The 11,198-nt window shown below is 47.2% G+C and overlaps 1 protein-coding gene across 6 annotated transcripts in view; it reads left to right on the top strand.

The window, feature by feature from the left end:
* Positions 1 to 4,788: 4,788 nt before the first annotated feature.
* Positions 4,789 to 11,198, top strand: part of RAPH1 (Ras association (RalGDS/AF-6) and pleckstrin homology domains 1) — a 173,929-nt gene continuing 167,519 nt past the window's right edge. For 3 of the 6 annotated variants that reach the window (XM_089779800.1, XM_089779799.1, XM_075933801.2), the window contains exon 1: positions 5,077 to 5,294. The gene's annotated coding sequence lies outside the window, so the exon portion shown is untranslated. Of the gene's footprint in view, positions 4,812 to 5,075; positions 5,295 to 11,198 lie in introns of those variants that run through there. The other 3 variants (XM_089779798.1, XM_075933805.2, XM_089779797.1) reach the window with 2 other exon arrangements.

Genomic DNA, 11,198 nt, shown 5'->3' with positions numbered 1-11,198 from the left:
ACACTCCAGCTCAGCCTGACTGACAGGTTGGACAGGCCAGTGAGGACAGTGAGAGGCCAGGCCCCGTCCTCTCTGTGAGCAGGGATTGTTCTGGGTCTCTCTGAGCAAGGAGAGAGCTGGGAGAGCAGAGCGAGCTGTGTGCAGAAGAGGTCCTGCAAAGACAGAGAGCTGAAATAGGAGTACAAGCTGTGTGAAGAAGTCCTGCAAAAACAGGGAGCTGAGAGACAGCCCAAGCAAAGCAAGCTGTATGCTGAGGGGCAGTTTTTGCAGTAGCTGAGCCAGACACACACAGCTCAAGAGCGCAGACCCTGTGTTGAGCAGCAGACTGGCAGTGCTCAGAGAGCCAAAAGGAACAGAGAAGCAACGCAAGAAGCTAGAGACTGGCCACACAACACAGACTGCAGCTGGATGTGGTGAGCAGCTGGGAACTGCAAAGTGTGGGGAGAGGCTCTGGACTGGGAGAGGGGTCTGGCCACTTAGAGCTTGAGGCTGTGTGGGCACTGCCAGAGCAAGTGTGTCCAGCCTGCAGCCCCCCCCTGCAGCACATCCAAAGCCTCTAAGGGGCCTCTAAGGAAGAGACTGTGGACTGTCCTTACACTCTGCAGGCTGCTGTTTCGATGTCCCTGTGCTACAGAGCAGGGCTGTGTGTTCTCATTTAACCATTCTCATTTTTTTCTTATTCTTTTCTCTTTAATCAGTTGTTGTTTAATAAATTGTATTTGCTTTGAACCTTATGAAGTGATCACTGGGCCAAGAAGGCCTGCAGTGTAAAGAGAGCACCTCGTAGTGGGGACACCCTAACTCCTGCCCCTAGTGACTACAAGGTCAGGGATTAAGCCCCAGGAAACCTGGGCCCAGCCTTGTTGGGGTTTCGAGGGCTCTGCTACTCAGGAGAGTGGAGGGGGAGCCCTCAGGATCAGGGAGCCGTGGGGTAAAGGAAGTGGGAGCGGGGACTCAGATCCTTTCGCTGGTTCATTCCACCGGGGTGTATAGAAGCCAGGAAAGTTCCCCACAATAACGGGATCATTCCCCCGCTTACATTAAGACAGTAGGTAACCCCCACAGCTTTATATACTGGATTAAAGATTAAAGTGTGAATGTAACAAAAATGGACATTCTGTTAGTTACCCACTATCAATGCAAGCTATGGGATGTACAGCTGAAGAACTGCTAGGTCTGTGCGTGGCTCTAAACTTTTGCGGTTTAGAAAATTGGGCGGCTTTGTTCTAATGCCAATAAAAGCAAATATAAGCCAAAGTATGAAGATCAGAATGAACGGATTGGTTACATCTCACAACGACTCACTCCTTGTGCTAACTTGATTCATTCTTATTGCCATTTTTCATTGTTGCTCTAATCCATCCATTGTCATTGTAGGTAATTTAAAAAGCCTGACTGACTTAATGGAATCTGAAGAAACAATATAATCTGTTGATAAGATCAGTTTCACACCCACTGATATAATTGTCATTGTTGGCAACCAACAATCACAGAATTGGAGCGAAAATGAATATCCCTATCACTTCTATAAGATCATTTTGAACCCATGCATTTATAAACAGCGGGATAAAAGCCCACAAAATATGAAACAGGGCTACATTAAATGTGTGATGGTTAATTTTAAATTTTGGGCATTTTTTTTTTTTTGGATTACAGAAGAATACACATTCTTGTTGACAAAGTACTGAATTTGTGTCTTTTGAAGATTGATATTTTATAAATGGCAGTAAAGGCTGTACTCACATTAGTGTGATATTTCTGTACCCATGACTTTGTTCCAAGCTCCTGCAGAATTTTTTCCATAGTATTTAATGAGATTGCATGCAGTTTGGAAACAAAATTTTTAGGATAATTTGACTATTCCAGGTGCTTTTCCATATCTTTGTATGAAGTGTTAGAGGTGAGTTGTACTTAGCCTTGGTTATGAAGTCTAAATTATAAGTATATATAAAATTATTTTGTTTTTATATTGGCTTTATTTTAAGATTTGCAGCTTGGTGTTGCTTTTGATCCAATCAGAAGCTTGTGCATAGCGTAATGTTCTATTTAAAAATAACCATTATATCTCAAAGCTGTTTTTATTTACTTGCTATAATATAATGGAGAAAATAACATGTGTATGTTGACTGATAAAATTGTCAGTGTCAAATCCCAATGTATAAAATGTTCTACACGTCCATCCTCTTGTCCGTCCGTCTGTCCATACATCATTTTGGCAAAGGGGAAAAAGTGATGTCTCATAAGTACGGTCTCTCCTCCACTAGAGCTTGAGCTCTGTTAAGATGGCATTTTCCCCAGAAGCCCATGTAATAAGTTTTACAGTAGACACCTCCAAACAGAAAAAAGGAATGCTCCCTGCCTGGTGTTTACAATATAAAGACAAAGATAGTATAATGTATGGGATAGATCCTCAGCTGATGTAAATTATGCCAGCTGAGGATCTAGAGGGATGGCCAGGAAGGCTCCATGCGCTGGCTCTGCCACTCCCATTGGCCAGGAACCACAGCCATTGGGAGCTGCAGGGGCACAGAGGCAGCACACACTTTGCAGAAACACTTGGCCACGCCTCTGATTAGGAGCTGAGGGACATGTTGCTGTTTGCGGGGAGCCATCCAAGGTAAGCGCTGCCCAGATCCTGCTCCCCTCACTCTCTTCCACATCCCAACCCCCTGTGAACACACTCCTGCACCCAAACTTCTTCCCAGAGCCTGAATCTCCTCCCATATGCCAGACTCCTGCCCCAACTCCCACACCCAAATTCCCTGCTGGAGTCTGCACCCTGCAGTCCAGCCCAAACTCCAAGTCCCTTCCCCAACCTTGAGACCCTTTCAGCACCCAAACTCCCTCCCAGAACTGGCATAGTGTATGCCATTCAATGCCGTGCCCCAGCCCTGAGAACTCTCCCATACCCAAACTGCTTCCAGAGTCCACACCCTGCACCCCAACCCTCTGCCCTGGTTTGGAGCTCCTCTCCCATCCTGAACCCCTCATTTCTGATTCCATCCCAGAACCCACATACCCAGCCCAAAGTCTGTACCCCCTGCCACACCCCAAACTCCTGCCTTAGGCCAGAGCCTCCTCCCATACCCCAAACATCTCAGCTCCACTCCCCAGCCCAGAACCCCCTCCTCCATCCAAAGCCCAAAATCTCTGCCCCATCCCAGAATTTGCATCCTAGTTGTTGTCCCCAGCCACTTCAGCATCCCAACCCCCTACCCCAAACCAGTGAAAATGAGCACATGAATAAGAGTGAAAGAGAGAAAGCTGGCAACCGTAGTGGGAAGAATTCATAACAATGGTTTGCAGACAATAAAGTTATTTTGGGGTCATGTAAAGTGAAATTTTACATGTTACATGAAAGCTAAGGAGAGGAACATGTAGATCCTATACTTTGGGTAGTGCTTACATCAGTGTAAAGTGAGTGCAAAATTCTGCACAATTGTAGTGGTAATATTTTACCTGACTTTAGGCTGGTAATACAGAATTATTCCAGTCCAAAGCAGTTCAGTCCAAAGCAGCCTGTGACAAGTAAAGAAGAATCTCACAAAACTGAGTGATTTGGCAACAAGATGGCAGATGAATTTCAGTGCTCGTAAGTGCAAAATGATGGGTCTTAGTTAGTTGTTACCACACCAGAAAAAGTCATTATGAGTAGTTATCTGAAAACTTCTTCTCAATGTGCAACAGCAGTCAAAAAAAGTTTAACAATATGTTAGAAACTATTAGGGAAGGGCTAGAAAATATACATCGGCCAAACTGGACAGTCCCTACGTAAAAGAATCAATGGACACAAATCAGATATTAGGAATGGCAACATACAAAAACCGGTAGGGGAACACTTCAATCTTCCTGGACACACAATTGCAGATCTAAAGGTAGCCATCCTGCAGCAAAAAAACTTCAGGACCAGACTTCAAAGAGAAACTGCTGAGCTACAGTTCATCTTCAAGTTGGACACAATCAACTCTGGATTAAACAAAGACTGTGAATGGCTAGCTAACTACAAAAGCAGCTTCTCCTCTCTTGGAATTCACACCTCCAGATCAGCTACTAGAAGTGGGCCTCATCCTCCTTGATTGGATCCACCTCATCATCTCCAGCCTGATCCTGGCCTGCATATTTATACCTGCCTCTGGAAATTTCCACTCCATGCATCTGACGAAGTGGGTCTTTGCCCACGAAAGCTTATGTTCCAACACTTCAGTTAGTCTATAAGGTGCCACAGGACTCCTCGCCCCCTATCCTGAAGGCTGACTATGCCTACATTTTCAAACTAAGCTTGAGCTCTAGGGTACATCTAGACTGCAAGCTAGTAACCACACTGAATGGACGCTATCTCCCATTTAAGCTGTGATTACTATGAACAGAGCGGCCACCAGGGCATCTATGCTTTTTCTTGGAGGCCTCTTTTTTCCAAAAAACTCCCTCTTCTGTGTCCACACTTGCCTTTTTCTGAAAGAGCTCTTTTGGAAAAGGCTTTCTTGCTTGTAGAATGAGGTTTACCAATGTGAGGAAAAAAAACCCGTGTTCTTTTGATTTTCTTTTGAAAGAACACAATAGCAGTGTGCACACAAGTGAAGTTTTTTCAGAAAAACGGCCGTTTTCCCCCAAAACCCTGCAGTCTAGATGCACCCTCAGCAAAAGCTCCTCTTCTGCCTCCCCACCCCCATCAGTCTGCCTTACTCAGGCCTGGAAATGTTCAGGCCCTAAGTTGGGGGGGGGGGGGGGTAAATCAGAGCTTAGATATGGTGATTCAGGTCCCTGCAATGGGGCTGAAGCTCAAGCAGCAGAGCTGAAAGGCGGATGCCCTGGTAAGCAGCACGAGCAGTAGCACGGCACACAGCACTGCCCTATTTTGAGGGGCAGTGGAGGGGCACACGCTCCTTCCTACGGCCCTCAGGCACACAGCGGCAGAAGCGCGGGGGGGGGGGGGGGAAACGCTCATCTCCGTTTTCGATGGGGGATACTGGCCCGAGGCTGGTGGCCCAGAGGTGCCTGCAAGCGCGTCTGGAGCCGCTCCCCGACGGGCGCGGGCCGAGGGCGGCTCCCGCCCACGCTCACACAGCGGCGGCGGCGCCTCCCCCTCGCTGCAGGCCGGGCGCGGGGGAGCGGCGGGCTGTGGCGCAGGGAGCGGCGGGGCCTGCGCGCCGGAAGTGAGTGGCCGGCCGAGCCCGCCGCTGAGGAGAAGACAAGCCGCAGCCTCCAGCTGGGGGCGGCTCCGCGCCGAGCGAAGGGGCTGGGGGAGCCGCGAGGCCACCATCAGCCGGGCGGCGAGAGGAGGAGCCGCTGCCGCGGTGAGTGCTCCGCGCCTGCCCGCCGAGGGGAGCCGGGTGCCCGGGCAGGAGCCGCGGGCTGTGCCCCCTTCTCCAGGGGCGGCGGGCTGCGGGGCGGGGGCTCGCCTGGGGGTGGCCGGGGAGGGCGCGGGAAGAGAGGAGGCTGCCGAGCTCTCGCTGGGAGACCCAGCCCGCGGCTGAGCGGCGGGAGAGGAAGGGCTGGGGTCGCCCCGCACAGCCTCACGCTGCGCGTGGCTGCCTTGCTCCGTGCGGCGCCGGCCTCCCTGAAGCCGCTCGGCTCGCTGGGTGCCTGTGCTCCGCGGTGCCGTGTCCCTGCCCCTGCCCCTGCCCCGCCATTGGACTCCCGGTGGCGGCGAGCCGGAGGCAGCGCTTGGTTGCGGTTAGCGCTGCGGAGGAGCGGAGACCTGGAACTCGCATCCGCTCGGAGGCAGTCACACCATGTCAGCTTTCGCGAGCCCCCGCCCTGGGCCGCTCCGCGCAACCGGGTCCCGTTCACCGGCATAGATGAGTCACTGAACAAATCAACACGCGTTAAAAGCCTTCGTGTAGGAGCGACAGAGGACTAGGAACTATTGACCGTTCTGAGAGCTATATTGCCATCCATATTGCTGAGGGGCAGAACGGTTCTTGAAGAGCCTCCCAGACTAGGCTGCTGTCCGCATTGGTTTTCATGAAGATGAGGCGAGTTTTCTAGTGCTGAGAGAAAATCATCACTGGAGGGAGGAGGAGGAGGAGGAGGAGGAGGCAGCATCTGTAGACAGAAATATATTTTGAATGTTGGAATAACAGTGTAATTTACTGCACATCTGTACTGACTTTTTTTTTCTTTTCCATTTTAAAATGGCTGGTTATGAGACAACGGATAACTTCACTGTTCATTTTTAAAGCTGTTTTATTTCTAATGGGTAACTTTCTAATTGTGTGGCATCGAATAAATACTGTACATTTCAGTTGAATTTTTGTATTTAGTTGTTTTCAGCAATGATTTTGAACCTGCTGATGGCTATTAGAATGCACAGAAAAAGAAGCATCTACTCATTTTCTATAAATACATCGTTATAAAGGCTGTGTTGTGAAAAGGGTCGAAAATTACTGTTCTCTGTGATTATAGATATAGCTTAAAACTGTTGTATTGCCAAGAGTGAGTTTTCTTAAAGGGACATTAAATTATTTATCTATTATAGTTACAAGTGTTTAAACAGAAGGAAATTTCAAAAGAAATCTTACAAGCTTTCCTTTATACTTAGTTGCATTATTTTTTGTGTACAGACTCACCCTTTCTAGTCTGGCACACTCTGATCCAGCAATATCCATGGTCTGTCATGATTTTAGTTAGTCATTTGTCCCCTTATCATGGGTGTGGCCACATTTCCTGCAATCCCATAAAGTTTATTTACAGCCACCAGTTTTGTGTTAGCTCTAAGTTGCCCCTACATGTCTTCTGAGAGACCAGCAAGCAGTGGAAGTGCTGCTAATGCTGCTAAACATATGCATGTTTTTTATGCTTTATCACCTTATTTCCTTGTGCCAATACAGTAAAATTGTGTAACACTAACACTTTGTAATGAAAGGAACTGATAAGCCTTGGCTAGGCATAGGCTGTGTCAGAGCAGTCAGACATTAGTAAGCAGCATTGCAAGTGCTGTTCCATTTATTTGCCTTAAGAAAAATAGAGCCACTCGCTACAATGTTGACCTCCCATGGTTTGGCAAATTTTTTGGTTTAAACAGAAAGAATTTGGTTTAAACAGAAGGAACTTACATACAGATTCAACTTAAGAACAAACCTACAGTCCCTATCTTGTACGTAACCCGGGGACTGCCTGTACTTCTGCACATGTACTCTGGTAAGAGTATTTCAGTGCCACCCTGAGATATGAAAGCCATGTGCTAACTGAAGCGGGGAAAAACAATTAGCTTTATATTCCTCCCACCCATCCACTGTTCAAAAGAGACTGAAATATTACACTGGGACACTTGTCAACTTTTTCTGTGTGTGTTTTCCAGTTTCTGATACAGCACAGTGAACTTCTTAAAAATTGTTTATCAGAAACTGGAATTTTAAATTCGTCATTGAAAAACACACACAGAAAAAGTTGACAAGTGTCCCAGTGTAATATTTCAGTCTCTTTTGAACAGTGGATGGGTGGGAGGAATATAAAGCTAATTGTTTTTCCCCGCTTCAGTTAGCACATGGCTTTCATATCTCAGGGTGGCACTGAAATACTCTTACCAGAGTACATGTGCTGAAGTACAGGCAGTCCCCAGGTTACGTACAAGATAGGGACTGTAGGTTTGTTCTTAAGTTGAATCTGTATGTAAGTTGGAACTGGCGTCCAGATTCAGCCGCTGCTGAAACTGATCAGTTTCAACAGCGGCTGAATCTGGACACCAGTTCCACTTACATACAGATTCAATGTAAGAACCCCAGGCGTCCCCAAGTCAGCTGCTGCTGAAACTGATCGGCAGCTGATTCCAGGAAGCCCAGGGCAGAGCAACTCTGCCTCGGGCTTCCTGTAGTCAGCCGTTGGTCAGTTTCAGCAGCGGCTGACTTTGGGACGCCTGGGGCAGAGCAGCTCGGGTGCTGCTGGCTTGGTCCAGTAGCGCGGCCGCTCCTTGGCGCTACTGGACCAACCCAGCAGCACCCCAGCTGCTCTGCCCCAGGCATTCTGATTCAGCCACTGCTGAAACTGATCAGCAGCTGAATCAGGACTCCTGGGGCAGAGCAGCTGGGGTGTTGCCGGGTTGGTCCAGTAGCGCCAAGGAGCGGTGCTGCGGGACCAACCAGCAGTGCCCCACCTGCTCTGCCACAGGCCCCCGGCTTTGCTCCACGTCTCCCTAGTCTGCTGGGGGGGCACTAGCTGCGTTCCCCCCCCCCCCCCCAGAAGACCAGGGAGACGTGGAGCAAAGCGGCAGAGGACCCGGGCCGAACCGTGGCTCTTCCAGATCAGCGCCGCGGTCCGGCCCAGGTCCTCCGCGGCTTTGCTCAGCGTCTCCCTGGTCTGTAGACCAGGGAGACGCTGAGCAAAGCCACGGAGGACCCGGGCGGACTCGCGGCCGCTTCCAGATCAGCTGAAAGCGCCGCGGGTCCGGCCGGGTCCTCCGCCGCTCTGCTCAGCATCTCCCTGGTTTGCAGACCAGGAAGACGCTGAACAGAGATCAGACGCTGAACCAGATCTGGAAGCGGCCGCGGGTCCGGCCCCGGGTGCTCCGCCGCTCTGTTCAGCGTCTTCCTGATCTGGAAGCGGCCGCGGGTCCGGCCCCGGGTGCTCCGCCGCTTTGTTCAGCGTCTCCCTGGTCTGCAGACCAGGGAGACGCTGAACAGAGCGGCGGAGCACCCGGCCGGACTCGCGGCGCTTCCAGCTGATCTGGAAGCGGCCGCGGGTACGGTCCCCGGTGCTCCCCCACTTTGCTCCCATCTCCCTGGTCTGCTGGCTCCGCCAGCAGACCAGGGAGACGGGGAGCAGCTTTTCTCGCCCCGGAGAAGGCGGGCGGCGGGACCAGGCGTCCCGCTGCTCCAGTTCTCCAGGGCGAGAAATCCCCGTTCGTAACTGCGGATCCAACATAAGTCGGATCCGCGTAACTCGGGGACTGCCTGTAGTACTGAATTTTTTTGACAGTATGGAATTGGGAAGGGCCTACATAGTTTCCCCACTCCCAAAATTTGTTTCTAGATAGATGATTACCTACAAGTGGCGAGTTTTCAGAGCAGCACCCTGTGATAAAGTGTTCTGCTACCCATGTTTTCTAGATTTGCTAGTAAATACAGTTTTGCTAAGAGACAAAGTATTCCAGTCAAAGAAAGGATTTATATCTTGCCTGTTGCATCTCTTAGCCTTTTGATAATTTCATAGTGCCAAGATATTTCGTATAAAAGAGAGCACACTCCATTATATACAATATAAATCCTACCCTACCTGAAAGATTGCATAGTAATGTCTTGAGACCACATTACCTGTAACCTTGAATTTGTTTATAGATTTTTCCAGAGCAGTAGCTCTGATGATTCATTGTTTAGGAACTCTCTGTATATTGAGGTTTAAAAACATTTTTTTAAACCCTGGCTCCTTCTAATAAGACTATGTATTAAATTACAATAGGTACAAAATTATATCTTTCAGTTTAAGCTTGGGTCACTGTGTACAGGATTGATCCATTGTCTATGTAGGCTATAGTGTCAGTGTATCCAACTTATTATATTTTTGTTTAAAATGGTTTTTCACATGTCTTCTGGAATTATAACATTTTGGGTGCGTCTAGACTGGCATGATTTTGTGCAAAAGCATTTGCTTTTGCGCAAAATCTTGCCGCCTGTCTACACTGGCCACGAGTATTTGCGCAAGAACGCTGGCTTTGTAATGTACAAAATCAATGGTTCTTGCGCAAATACTCCAAAGCTCCCACTCAGGGATAAGCCTTCTTGCGCAAGTATTCTTGCGCAAAAGGGCCAGTGTAGACAGCCATGTTAATTTCTTGCTCAAGAAAGCCCGATGGCTAAAATGGCCACCGGAGCTTTCTTGCGCAAGAGAACGTCTACACTGGCACAAAGGCTTTTGTGCAAAAGCAAATCTTTTGCGCAAAGGCATATGCCAGTATAGACGCTCTCTTGTGCAAATGCTTTTAACGGAAAAACTTTTGCGTTAAAAGTATTTGTGCAAAATCATGCCAGTCTAGATGCAGCCTTTGGCTTCCTTTTTTTTCTCTCTTTTTGCTCGTAGACTGATCAGTTTTCCTAAATCATAAAGACATTGATTTATTTTATGTCTCTCACTCCCCACCCACCTTTGAAACATATGTGGGAGTTGGTTGTAACCTTTTTAAGCACAGTATTTTAGGAGAGTGTCAGCATATCTCATAAATATAATATCCTTTGTTCTCCTTTCTAGAAAAATTATATTATTTCTATTGGGACATCTTTATTTGGTGTTTTTCCAGCACTGACAGGAAGTATACCCCCCACTGCCACCACATTTAAGGAGAAATATGTAGTGTCAAAGGAACTTTAAATCTCTTAAACAAGGACAAAATTAAAAGCTAAGTAAGACACATTATACTGAAAATCATACTCATTAAACTATTCAGGTCATGTTCCTTACATTTGTATTAACAAAAACAGCAAACAAAATAACATCCCAAACAAATAAAAGCTTTTGCATTTTAGTTGAAATTGCTAATCATAAAAGAGCCATGCAAACAGAATAGCAAGTTGTGTTACTGTTTTCAAGTTAAGTGGAAAACCAAAATTTTTAAAAAAATAGGGCACGGAACAAATGTCATCTGGTATTTTCCTTTATTATGTGTTGAACACTTTGCTGACAAACCTGGATCACATTAAAAGAGCATTTTAAAGTAAAACAAGTGCTTTCCTACATCACAGCTAGAAATGTCATGTAAGGAATTTAGGATCGTCCATTATTTAGGGATGGATTGTGAAGCCTTATACAGAGAAGAATGATGAAGATAGCCTTTAGGCTTCAAATTTCCTTGCTGTTATTGTCAAACTGATTTAACTGAATTATTTCAAGTAAATAATTATTTATTCATTTAGTGGAGAGGGTCTCGATCTGGACTTCAGAATTTGGGGTTCTGATCTGATTTTCGTTCACTATTACTTATTTTTCCATAGCATCTATAGGCTTCAGCCTGCTTGAGGTTCCATTGTGCTAGGTACTGTAAAGACTTAACAATGTGCTTATTTTATGCACTAGGAGTAGTCCTATTAACGTGAATGGAACTACACAGTACATAAAATTGAACTCTTGTGCAAGTCCTTACAGGCTTGAGGCCACAGAAAATAATCCATTCTATCCTGAAGAGTTTATAATATAAATGCCTGTCTTTAATTTTATTAGGCACTGCAAAAACATTACCCATAAGGATTTTTAAATAGTTTATAACAGTGGCT

This window comes from Pelodiscus sinensis, chromosome 7, assembly GCF_052426305.1.
Source record: "Pelodiscus sinensis isolate ZL-2025 chromosome 7, ASM5242630v1, whole genome shotgun sequence".
Taxonomy (NCBI): Eukaryota; Metazoa; Chordata; order Testudines; family Trionychidae; genus Pelodiscus; species Pelodiscus sinensis.
This window is presented reverse-complemented; position numbering and strand designations above follow the sequence as displayed.